General features: G+C 35.1%; 2 pseudogenes; both read right to left on the minus strand.

Annotated features, from left to right (window-relative positions):
* Positions 1-216: 216 nt before the first annotated feature.
* Positions 217-12,761, minus strand: part of LOC149255698 (protein NRT1/ PTR FAMILY 8.3-like) — a 35,050-nt pseudogene continuing 22,505 nt past the window's right edge.
* On the minus strand, positions 4,433-5,115 carry LOC149255699 (putative kinase-like protein TMKL1 pseudogene; annotated as a pseudogene).

The following is a 12,761-nucleotide window of genomic DNA, read 5'->3' on the forward strand; positions in this document are numbered from 1 at the left end:
TAGAAACAAATGATTATTAGGAATTTCAAACTTTTCATTGAATAGGAACTGAAACGTTTTAGTTTGGTACTAATATTCTCCCTTCAATTCCAAGCTACCATGACCTAATTTACATAAAGAAGTACAACAAAATGGAAAAGTGACAATCTCTAACAATTTCCCAATAATAATTAACTGTGCATATTGGCATGGCTTTAGGGAAGAGTTTTGACCATTTTATAATATGAATAAAATAAAACAAGCCCCAAAAGAAGAAACACATGGCTTAATGCCTCTAGCTCCTAATGAAATGAGGTGAAGTCCAAGGAAAAATATAACATATTCAAGTGTTGTAGCCTTTGGGCAAACATTGCCCGTGCAGGATGGAGGTTGCAAGGAAGAAACATAGGCTAAAATTATGAAGGTTACCATTCCCTGAAGATGTTAAATTATGGTCAACAGTCACACATTAATTGATTAATTATAGACAAATAAGCCAACAGGGAGTTAGTTCATTGTTCATGGGAACAAAATGTTAGGCAATCCACCAGGCTCCATTCATGTTGGGGAGTTGGTTCACTAGTCAGGGCAACAAAGTGTTAAGCCATCCAACAAACTCCATTCTTTTTGTGGTTTGCCCGATTAGTGCATTGCATAAGTTTCCATGTGGTGAGACTGAGCATAGGTCTCAAGCAACATTCATAGAATAGATATCCCAATTCCCACAGACCTCACACCTTATCCAAATAATTACCTTTATGGAACCTTAGCCCAGTAAAAATAAAAGATAAAAATAGTTTGAAAAATAGAATTGAACATGCTTTGAAAACCAAAAAAAATTGGGGGAGATTTAAGTATATAAAAAATTAAATGCTTTGAAACTAGAGAAAAGTTGGGAAGGTTTCAACATAAAATAAATTAAATTGTTGAGAAAACAACAATTGTCTAGTATCAGCCCCAGTATGCATCAGCCAAAACTACCCCCAAAAGTGGTGTGAGATAGCATGTGCTTGAACAATTGTTTACATTCTTTGCAGCATATGCATTCCCCTCATGTAATTTTGTAATCAAATAAGTCACCAAATTTATGTTATACCATAGCATGCCTATCACCCACAACAATCATTCCCTGCAATGCATATCAGATCATCCATAATGGGTATGCTGTGATGGGCCTCCAAATTAGACATAAATTAAAGCCCATCTGACCATCCTTCAACACAGTAAACCTCTCTTTTTGCATTAGATAATGCATATTTAACTTTAATAAGTTCATTAGGAAGGTTTATGGATAATTTCATGTGTGTCTAGTATTATTTATTTTTTGTGGAATATTGTGGGAATATTGGGAAGATTATGAAGATTTGGTGTACCACAGGAGGATCAATATTAAATAATAAATCAATAAGATATTTTGAAATTATTGCACAGATTTTGGAGCTCCAATGATTAAGAAAATCTAGGAATGTGTTCCTTGACATTTAATGAAGATTTCTAGTATTGGGAACCAAATCCACTATATGAGGGATTTTGGTGGGAAAAGCTTCCTCCTTTCATGGGGAATTCTTCCTAATAATTTTTTATAAGTACCAAGTTGAATTTTCCTCTAGGGGTTCATTTTTCTTATTCTTCTTGTTGAGAGGACTCGTATTTTTGTAGCTCCACTGTCATTTCTTGCATGGATGTAATTGTATTGATAGAAATAATGAAGATTGGTGCCATGTTTAGCTTATAAATATTGGTCTTCTTCATAGGACTATGGGTTTCCTTGTGCTTTTCCATCCCAAGAGCCTCAGAGCCCTTTTGTATCATTTACTTTTCTTCCTTTCACTTATTATTCACATGCATCTCTTGTTCTTGTTTTTTCCTATTTCTGCATTTAGTATTGGCGATTTCTTGTTGTAGGATTGAGTTAAATCGTTGAATTGATTTGTTTTGTAGGATAAAAATCATCATTCCATCATTTTAAAAACTTTGGGAGGTCATAGTAATCATTGAGCTGCTTGGATTAGTTTGCTTATTCTCAAATCTAGATTTCTTGAAGCCCCTTGTGGTAAATAACATTATAATTATGTTATTTTTTAGAATGCGATAACAAGCTTCAATCAAGTTGATTCCACTTTCATTAGATCACAAAAACGTTATATTTAATAAAAACATTCACCCCATTGCATTTGCACTTGATTAGGTTAGGAATTTGATATATTTACTAGCTCACTAGTTCTTGAATTTCTAGATTTTAGATTAGTATTTTTTTGCTATTTTTTAGCATTGGTTAACAGAGGTCGTTTTGAGTGATTCCATTGGGAATGGGGACATAATACACCCTATTCAATAAAAAAAAAATTCCCATCGAATTTTGATTTGATTTTCTTGGTCATTCGATGAATTATAACTTCCTGTAGTAAATCTGTAACATCTTGTAGTTTCCTGTAGTACTCTTCTGGTGTGTATATACTAGCCTATATTTTCTCAAAAAGATTAGTTTTGGTACCTTACGGTTGAATCATGACCCCAATGATCTAAATAAATGGTTGAGGATGGATAAACACTACTTAGGACTTCCCTTTTTACCCATGCAAAACATCTCAGCAATTTGGGTTAATGGGCAAATTTATGAATTGGATAATACAATGATGTTTTTCTTGATTGTCATATCCAATGAACTCTATTAATGGATCTAAACTATTTGAAATGTAATGGTTGACATTTATTTCATGATATTTAATTTATGAAATTAAAATATGTTTATTTCCTTGTATTTTCTTTCTTGCAATAGGTTAAGGTTTCCATTTCAAGCATTTCATTTTCTGCGGTTAGTTTAGGATTTGATTTCATTACATGCACTCCATTACATCATGATAGAAAAGGAAGGACACATTGTATGCTACACATATAGTACCAATACCTCTTAAATGTTTATGAACCTCAGGTTGATAATTAATGTTGGTAGCCTTGGGAGTTGTAGCATTCTTGTTTCAATATCGAGGCTCATAATGCTATAACGATATAGTGTGGAAATATTTTCTTCAATTTCCCCAAATTCAAATACAAACAGCACAAGGGTGAGGGAGAACCTAAAACAAATGGGCAAGCTCTCGATTTTCCTATGTTTTTCCTCACAAATGACATTCCATGGATATCCACAAACCCATCCCCACTGTATATCCCTTCTTGGCCCTCTTGAAGCATACATATTTAAATAAATCAAGATAATCCCCACAGGAAGGCTATAGAAAAAGGTTAAAATCCAGTGTCTTCCTGTATTGGTAATATGAGCCAGATTGTATATACTATCATCAGGGTTGGAAATATTTCAATGAGTCATGTTCAAAGTTCTAAATTCATCTACTGCCTTGATTATGTATGTTGCAACATATTCCTCAACCACAAGCATAGCTTCATATTCACAATATATTAAAATTATTCACACTCACATTCAAGGATATAATAAATTGTGGATAGGAATTAATGGTCCATCAAACCTTTGTTATTTCCATTTCCAAGAATGGAAATTTTTTCCCTTGGAGGGGTTGTAAGGCTAGTCTATCCCAAGCTTGGAATGAAATTCCCTGTGAAATAGTTACTAAAGATGAATGTGTAAGGAATGCAATCTTGCTTAAGTTTTTTGGTCAACAAATCAATAATATTCATCATAAACAAACTTAACTGGTTGTTATGTATCTTATAATAACAAGACATGTATCAGTGTATGGGCCTCACTCTCATACCAAGGGGGCCGGTACATGAGCATCACAAAGTTCTTATAAACATAATGCCATTAGGGATGGAAATCAAATCCAAATTAGGTAGATGCCTAATCTAGAGCAGGGGTCCTATGTTGGGTGTGGAGCTTGATTATCTTATGTATTCAAAGGTATTGCCGCATTGGACCCCAGTTTGAAATGGGTCGGCAACACCGTCCGTAAAATATTCGTTGCAGTGGGGGTCTGGGGGGGGGGGGAACTGCGATCTTTTGGGGGCCCCCCTGGTGGGGGGATCAGGGACAACGCCCCCGAAGCTTAGAATAGACATAAAATTGCCTTGTAAAAGTATAGTAATTTCTACTCAATCTCGGCCATTCATTAGGCAGATGATTTGAAGTTAGAAGTTATGTTTAATTTAGGGTTTCTTGCCCTGGAAGGAAACCCCTCGCTATATATGAGGGAATTGTATTGTGTCTATGTATAATCTGAATATCTGTATTCTGAGTGAGGAAGAGAGAGGAGATTGAGAGCAAAGAGGGAGTTACAACAGATCTACTGTAGGTTGTATCTCTTCAGTTTGCTGGATAATCTAATAAAAGAAGGACTGGTTATTTCTTCGTGGACATAGTCCAAACTGGGTGAACCACGTATATGTCTGTCTCTCTTGTTTTATGTGTTTTCTGTATTTATATTTCTGCAATATTTTATGTGTTCCATTGCTTTGTAATATATAAATCTCTAACATCCTAGGCATGTATAATTGGAGAATGCATTTTGAGTCTTAATTCCTCCAATTATTTTACAGCTTCCTTAATATTTGTCCTCACAACAAGTGAAGGTGCATAACAACCCATTGCAAGTTAAAGAGCATGAAGCAATCCATCATTTATCAGGCTCCTAATTCCTCTCAAAATTTCAATGTCAAAAATTTGCATGGTGTGTTCTTCAAGCACTACAACCTTCAAGCAAATCCATAATCTCATTTGAAGCATTCTTACCTAGACTCTTTCCCATCAATATTTCCAAAATAAAAATACCAAAGTTGTATATATTAGTCTTGGTATTAGCCTTCTTCATTTTTTGAATCTTAGAAGCCTTGTAGCCTTCTAGACTTGCAACTGCCATCATCTCGGCCACAACATTAGGACTCATCATCCTAGCCAACCCAAAATCTGTGAGATGGGATACATAGTGTTTCAAGCCCTGTACCCAGATGGGTGAGCCCCTGAGCTACTCCCAAAGAAATGTTTTACCAATGAGCCCAACTTAGATGTTGCTTTCCTGAACCATGAAGAAGATCGTCCAAGTTACCTTTGGGCATATAATCATAGGCCAACAACTTTTCTCCTCTTTCTCCCTCATAAAATGCCCTCAGAGGCACTAAATTATTATGCACTCTTACTTGCCATATAAATGAGAAATTTTTCATATTTGTGTATAAATAGTTTGGATTCATGTGGATGCACATGACTATATATTTTTTTCTTTAAAATTTGAATATTTTAAATGTTTTTAATTTTTTGGTCTAGTTTTTTCCCTTCCTAGTTCAAGGGGTCGGCCAGTTTGGTCATTGGTTCGATTCTGATAACATTGAGCAACATTCAAGAGAAGTGAGTTAGAGTGAGATTGGAGGCTAAACCTTGCTTTTCAATGATATTGGGTTGTTTGTGGTGGATATTTGGCATCCAAGGGAGGAGGTTACAACCCATTTTCAATCTTGGCGGAGCCCACTGTCCATTCTTCTTATTCCCAAGTATGTAAACAGTCAAATGACTAGTTTGTCCCTTTTTTTTCTCTCTCCTTAAAATGTGGATTTGATGTTTGTCCCTATTTTTTTTCTCCTTAAAATGTAGATTTCAAATCCGTCTTTGCATTTTTGTACTTTCAACCTTCTATGGTTCATAGTTATACTAGTTTGAATCTTGAACTTTGAAGTTTAAAGCGAGTTTTCAATGTTGCATATTTTGAGATTTCTTTCCATTTACTTTGCATATAAATAGTTTGGATTCATGTGGATGCACATAACTATATATGTTTTTCTTATGTTTGTGGTGGATATTTGGCATCTAAGGGAGGAGGATACAACCCATTGTCAAGCTTGGAGGAGCACACTATCCATTCTTCTTATTCCCAAGTATGTAAATAGTCAAATGACTAGTTTGTCCCTTCTCTTTTCTCTCCTTAAAATGTGGATTCAATGTTTGTCCCTATTTTTTTCTCTCCTTAAAATGAAGATTTAAAATCTTTCTTTGCATTTTTGTACTTTCAGCCTTCTATGGTTCATAGAGGAATGCAACAAATTATAGATATAACCATAAATATAGAGATGCAGTAGAAACAATACTTCATTTCATTAATGTAAAATATTGAAATATGCTTACAAACAGAAATGGAAATAAACTAGCTTAGGCGATGGTAGCTTATCTCTGAGGAGATATGCGGCAGCTACATGCCTCTGAACTGTCTTAAAATGAGGCTCAAAGGCCTATTTATTGTTGAGAAATAATGGAAAACCCTTAACATCCAAAAACCTAACCCTAGGAGATGAAGTGCCAAACTATGGGCCCCGTTTCGGGTAAATTGGCACATCAACTTCCTGGGGTTGTAGCTTTGGCATATGAACTCTGTTTGATGTGCACAATACCTCATTAGAAATATCTATCAGAGGAATAAAACTTTGGGATGAGCAACAAGAACCATGGACTCATGTTGCTCCCAGTTTTCCTAGAAAACGTCGTTTAGGGCCTGAAAACGGCTCCAGAAGTTCAGGACCCGAAAAACTGCTAAAAATAGTAAACTATCCTACAATTAAGGAAACTAAAAAACTGAAAGAAACAATGTGGGGGTCCAAGTGGAATTCGTGGACGGTCACCAATATCCACCTAGATCATTATACTAGTTTGAAACTTGAACTTTTATTTTAAAGTAGGTTTTAAATTTTGCATATTTGGAGGTTTCTTTCCATTTACTTTGTGTATAAATAGTTTGGATTCATGTGGATGCACATGACTATATTTTTTTCTTTAAAATTTGAATAATTTATATATTTTTAATTTTTTTGGTCAACCAATTTTTTGGTTTATTTTTTTCCCTTCTTTTTTCAAGGGGTCGGCCATTTTGGTCACTCGTTCGATTCTTATAGCATTGAGTAGCATTCAAGAGCAGTAAGTTAGAGTGATATTAGAGGCTAAACCTTGTCTTGCACTGATATTGGGCTATTTGTAGTGGATATTTAACATCTAAGGGAGGAGGGTTCAATCCATTTTCAATCTTGGAGGAGCCCACTATCCATTCCTCTTATTCCCAAGTATGTAAACAGTGAAATGACAAGTTTATCCCTATTTTTTTCTCTCCTTAAAATGTGGATTTGATGTTTCTCCCTATTTTTTCTCTCTCCTTAAAATGCAGATTTCATATCCATCTTTGCATTTTTGTATTTTTAGCCTTCTATGGTTAATAGTTATAATAGTTTGAAACTTGAACTTTGAAGTTTAAAGTATGTTTTCAATATTGCATATTTGGAGTTTTCTTTCCATTTACCATGACCCTCAGACTGAAAGACCCTACATATATCCATGCTAATGTTTTCATTAATGAGATGTACAACAACTTTTGCAAGAAACATAGGGATCCATAGGCTAAAACAACACTTGGTTGATATAAGAGGCCATTTTTCCCCATGCAAGGCACCATTAGAGGAGATTGGAAAGATTAAAATGAGGATGCAAAGTGATTTTGAAAAAAATGGAAGGCTAGGAAAAATGCGATAAATAATGAAATATAGAAGAAGAGGCAACTTGTTGCAATGGAAGCAAATGTTGGTTTTGAATTTGCAATTGAAGAATCTTCCTCTATCCCCTATGCCAATGTCTTGGACCCCTTTCATTATGTTCCTTCCCCTACTAGTGTTGTTAGGTAGCTTAACAAAGAACATTTAAAGTTATGCCACACCAACCCCCAGCTTTGTTAATGGCTCTCAACCAATTCAAACTCATCCCACCTTAGATACCCATTAGAATAAGAAATGCAAAGACGCTTCTTGTGAATACATAACAAGATGGTGGTATAATGTAGATATCCCCTTCAATGCTTCTTGCTCTCCTTACTACAAGCCTATGTGATATTTTGTTATTGCAGCAAGAAAGGCTTCAAAGGCCCTGGTTCGCATGACTTGAGAGATTTTATTTAAAAAAGAAAAAAGCATCCATAGAGGAACACTTAAGGATTTTAGAGTTTCATTTGGCCAAGTTGTACCATATGTCAGATGGATGGATTGATGGAAAGAATCATACAATCATAAATTTGTGGAAATTGGCGAGCCTCTTATTATGGTGTTGCAGTTGGTGAATGGGGAAACGTTATCCATGAGATACTTCTATGAGGCTATGGATCAAGGAAAATAGCAATAAGGACAACCTATAAAGATAGAGTAGTTGAGTATGGGCCTATCTAGGACATCATTGATGACATATGGAACAATTGATTCCATCAACTATACATGTAGTTGAGTATCTCTTGAACGTAAAATATCATTACAAAGGTCACTTAGAGGGAGATTAGATTGTGGAGGTCAAAGATGGATTACACTAGTTGTTGGAGTGCATGGTCCCTAATGAGACAAAACAGCTAGAAGTACATCAACACATCAAAATCTCACTACAACAAGTTGGGTGCGTTTGGAAAAAAACCTAAAAAGGATTACAAAAGATGTGGACCAACTATGTAAGCAATTCTAATGTATTTTTAAGATCAATTGTTTAAAATTTATATACTTGAATTTTTAGCCACATTTACAATATAATTTGTTGAACTAAATTTGTATTTGCAACACATTGGTGGGATTCAGTTGGTAGCCAGTGTCCTAAGTTAAAAATGTTTGCAGTTGGAGTCTTAAGTCTAACTTGCGATGCTTCTAGGTGTGATCACAATTGGTTTGTCTTTGAGTGGATTCACACAAAAAAGAGAAACCATTTGGAACAAAAACAATTAAATGATCTCATATTCATGCAATAAAACCTTAAACTAATACAACTAATTGTTAAACAAAAGACATGATACATATCCCATTATGCTCGATGATATTGATCCAACCTTAGAATGGGTAGAGGAGTCTCACTTATTAGAGTTTGATCTTCATCTTGATATTGATCACTTGGATTTGGGGGAATTGGTTTGTATCTAGATCGAGTAGTAAGAGCAGATGTAGCACCAAGCATGGGACATGTAAGCACTTTCTGTTTAACTCAACTATCGTGCTTCTACTAGTACTACTATAACCATTGTAATTGCAGATATCCCTAAGGAGTCTAAAGAATCTGAGGTAGAGAATGATTTTGTAGCTCCTATTGAGAATCCCATTCCCAACAATGGTGATGCGTTTTATGGTTGACCATGTTTATCAATGATAGGTACTATGTAATAACTTATTATGTAGTGGGCCAGACTCCAATAGCCTGTTGCGTGTTTTTTGGACATTTGAGGTCACTTGGAGAGGAAAAATCTCATTGTTTATGTGTTTTCTTGTTGATATATATTGCACTCAGTCATTTTGATTATTCAACCTAGCATGGTACTATATACATGAGTATACTTTAATTTTTTTTGTCTCTAATGGTTTGAAATCTTTGAAAGAAATCGTTAAAATTAACATATTTTTTTTGTATTTTTTAGTGATAGCAATGCATTGAAATGAGATCAGTCCTAGTCAATTTGATTCCAAATCCAAGTCCAAATTGACCCTTGAATGATTCCAAGGCCAATTCCAAGTTTTAAAACATTGGCATGTACAAACAAGGAATATGAATCCCTTTGAAGTGCCAAACTATGGGCCCCGTTTTGGGTAAATTGGCACATCAACTTCCCGGGGTTGTAGCTTTGGCATATGAACTCTGTTTGATGTGCACAATACCTCATTAGAAATATCTATCAGAGGAATAAAATCTTGGGATGAGCAACAAGAACCATGGACTCATGTTGCTCCCATTTTTCCTAGAAAACATCGTTTAGGGCCTCAAAACGGCTCCAGAAGTTCAGGACCTGAAAAACTGCTAAAAATAGTAAACTATCCTACAATTAAGGAAACTAAAAAACTGAAAGAAACAATGTGGGGGTCTAAGTGGAATTCGTGGACGGTCACCAATATCCACCTAGATCATTATACTAGTTTGAAACTTGAACTTTCATTTTAAAGTAGGTTTTAAATTTTGCATATTTGGAGGTTTCTTTCCATTTACTTTGTGTATAAATAGTTTGGATTCATGTGGATGCACATGACTATATTTTTTTTCTTTAAAATTTGAATAATTTATATATTTTTAATTTTTTTGGTCGACCAATTTTTTTGTTTATTTTTTTCCCTTCTCTTTTCAAGGGGTCGGCCATTTTGGTCACTCGTTCGATTCTTATAGCATTGAGTAGCATTCAAGAGCAGTAAGTTAGAGTGATATTAGAGGCTAAACCTTGTCTTGCACTGATATTGGGCTATTTGTAGTGGATATTTAACATCTAAGGGAGGAGGGTTCAATCCATTTTCAATCTTGGAGGAGCCCACTGTCCATTCTTCTTATTCCCAAGTATGTAAATAGTGAAATGACAAGTTTATCCCTATTTTTTTCTCTCCTTAAAATGTGGATTTGATGTTTCTCCCTATTTTTTCTCTCTCCTTAAAATGCAGATTTCAAATCCATCTTTGCATTTTTGTATTTTTAGCCTTCTATGGTTAATAGTTATAATAGTTTGAAACTTGAACTTTGAAGTTTAAAGTATGTTTTCAATATTGCATATTTGGAGTTTTCTTTCCATTTACCATGACTCTTAGACTGAAAGACCCTACATATATCCATGCTAATGTTTTCATTAATGAGATGTACAACAACTTTTGCAAGAAACATAGGGATCCATAGGCTAAAACAACACTTGGTTGATATAAGAGGCCATTTTTCCCCATGCAAGGCACCATTAGAGGAGATTGGAAAGATTAAAATGAGGATGCAAAGTGATTTTGAAAAAAATGAAAGGCTAGGAAAAATGTGATAAATAATGAAATATAGAAGAAGAGGCAACTTGTTGCAATGGAAGCAAATGTTGGTTTTGAATATGCAATTGAAGAATCTTCCTCTATCCCCTATGCCAATGTCTTGGACCCCTTTCATTATGTTCCTTCCCCTACTAGTGTTGTTAGGTAGCTTAACAAATAACATTTAAAGTTATGCCACACCAACCCCCAGCTCTGCTAATGGCTCTCAACCAATTCAAACTCATCCCACCTTAGATACCCATTAGAATAAGAAATGCAAAGACGATTCTTGTGAATACATAACAAGATGGTGGTATAATGTAGATATCCCCTTCAATGCTTCTTGCTCTCCTTACTACCAGCCTATTTATTGTTGAGAAATAATGGAAAACCCTTAACATCCAAAAACCTAACCCTAGGAGATGAAGTGCCAAACTATGGGCCCCGTTTCGGGTAAATTGGCACATCAACTTCCTGGGGTTGTAGCTTTGGCATATGAACTCTGTTTGATGTGCACAATACCTCATTAGAAATATCTATCAGAGGAATAAAACTTTGGGATGAGCAACAAGAACCATGGACTCACGTTGCTCCCAGTTTTCCTAGAAAACGTCGTTTAGGGCCTGAAAACGGCTCCAGAAGTTCAGGACCCGAAAAACTGCTAAAAATAGTAAACTATCCTACAATTAAGGAAACTAAAAAACTGAAAGAAACAATGTGGGGGTCCAAGTGGAATTCGTGGACGGTCACCAATATCCACCTAGATCATTATACTAGTTTGAAACTTGAACTTTTATTTTAAAGTAGGTTTTAAATTTTGCATATTTGGAGGTTTCTTTCCATTTACTTTGTGTATAAATAGTTTGGATTCATGTGGATGCACATGACTATATTTTTTTCTTTAAAATTTGAATAATTTATATATTTTTAATTTTTTTGGTCAACCAATTTTTTGGTTTATTTTTTTCCCTTCTTTTTTCAAGGGGTCGGCCATTTTGGTCACTCGTTCGATTCTTATAGCATTGAGTAGCATTCAAGAGCAGTAAGTTAGAGTGATATTAGAGGCTAAACCTTGTCTTGCACTGATATTGGGCTATTTGTAGTGGATATTTAACATCTAAGGGAGGAGGGTTCAATCCATTTTCAATCTTGGAGGAGCCCACTGTCCATTCTTCTTATTCCCAAGTATGTAAACAGTGAAATGACAAGTTTATCCCTATTTTTTCTCTCCTTAAAATGTGGATTTGATGTTTCTCCCTATTTTTTCTCTCTCCTTAAAATGCAGATTTCAAATCCATCTTTGCATTTTTGTATTTTTAGCCTTCTATGGTTAATAGTTATAATAGTTTGAAACTTGAACTTTGAAGTTTAAAGTATGTTTTCAATATTGCATATTTGGAGTTTTCTTTCCATTTACCATGACCCTCAGACTGAAAGACCCTACATATATCCATGCTAATGTTTTCATTAATGAGATGTACAACAACTTTTGCAAGAAACATAGGGATCCATAGGCTAAAACAACACTTGGTTGATATAAGAGGCCATTTTTCCCCATGAAAGGCACCATTAGAGGAGATTGGAAAGATTAAAATGAGGATGCAAAGTGATTTTGAAAAAAATGAAAGGCTAGGAAAAATGCGATAAATAATGAAATCTAGAAGAAGAGGCAACTTGTTGCAATGGAAGCAAATGTTGGTTTTGAATTTGCAATTGAAGAATCTTCCTCTATCCCCTATGCCAATGTCTTGGACCCCTTTCATTATGTTCCTTCCCCTACTAGTGTTGTTAGGTAGCTTAACAAAGAACATTTAAAGTTATGCCACACCAACCCCTAGCTCTGCTAATGTCTCTCAACCAATTCAAACTCATCCCACCTTAGATACCCATTAGAATAAGAAATGCAAAGACGCTTCTTGTGAATACATAACAAGATGGTGGTATAATGTAGATATCCCCTTCAATGCTTCTTGCTCTCCTTACTACCAGCCTATGTGATATTTTGTTATTGCAGCAAGAAAGGCTTCAAAGGCCCTGGTTCGCATGACTTGAGAGATTTT

Source organism: Pinus tabuliformis, chromosome 7 (genome assembly GCF_031772625.1).
Source record: "Pinus tabuliformis cultivar Carrire ecotype Pingquan chromosome 7, CPIR1, whole genome shotgun sequence".
Taxonomy (NCBI): Eukaryota; Viridiplantae; Streptophyta; class Pinopsida; order Pinales; family Pinaceae; genus Pinus; species Pinus tabuliformis.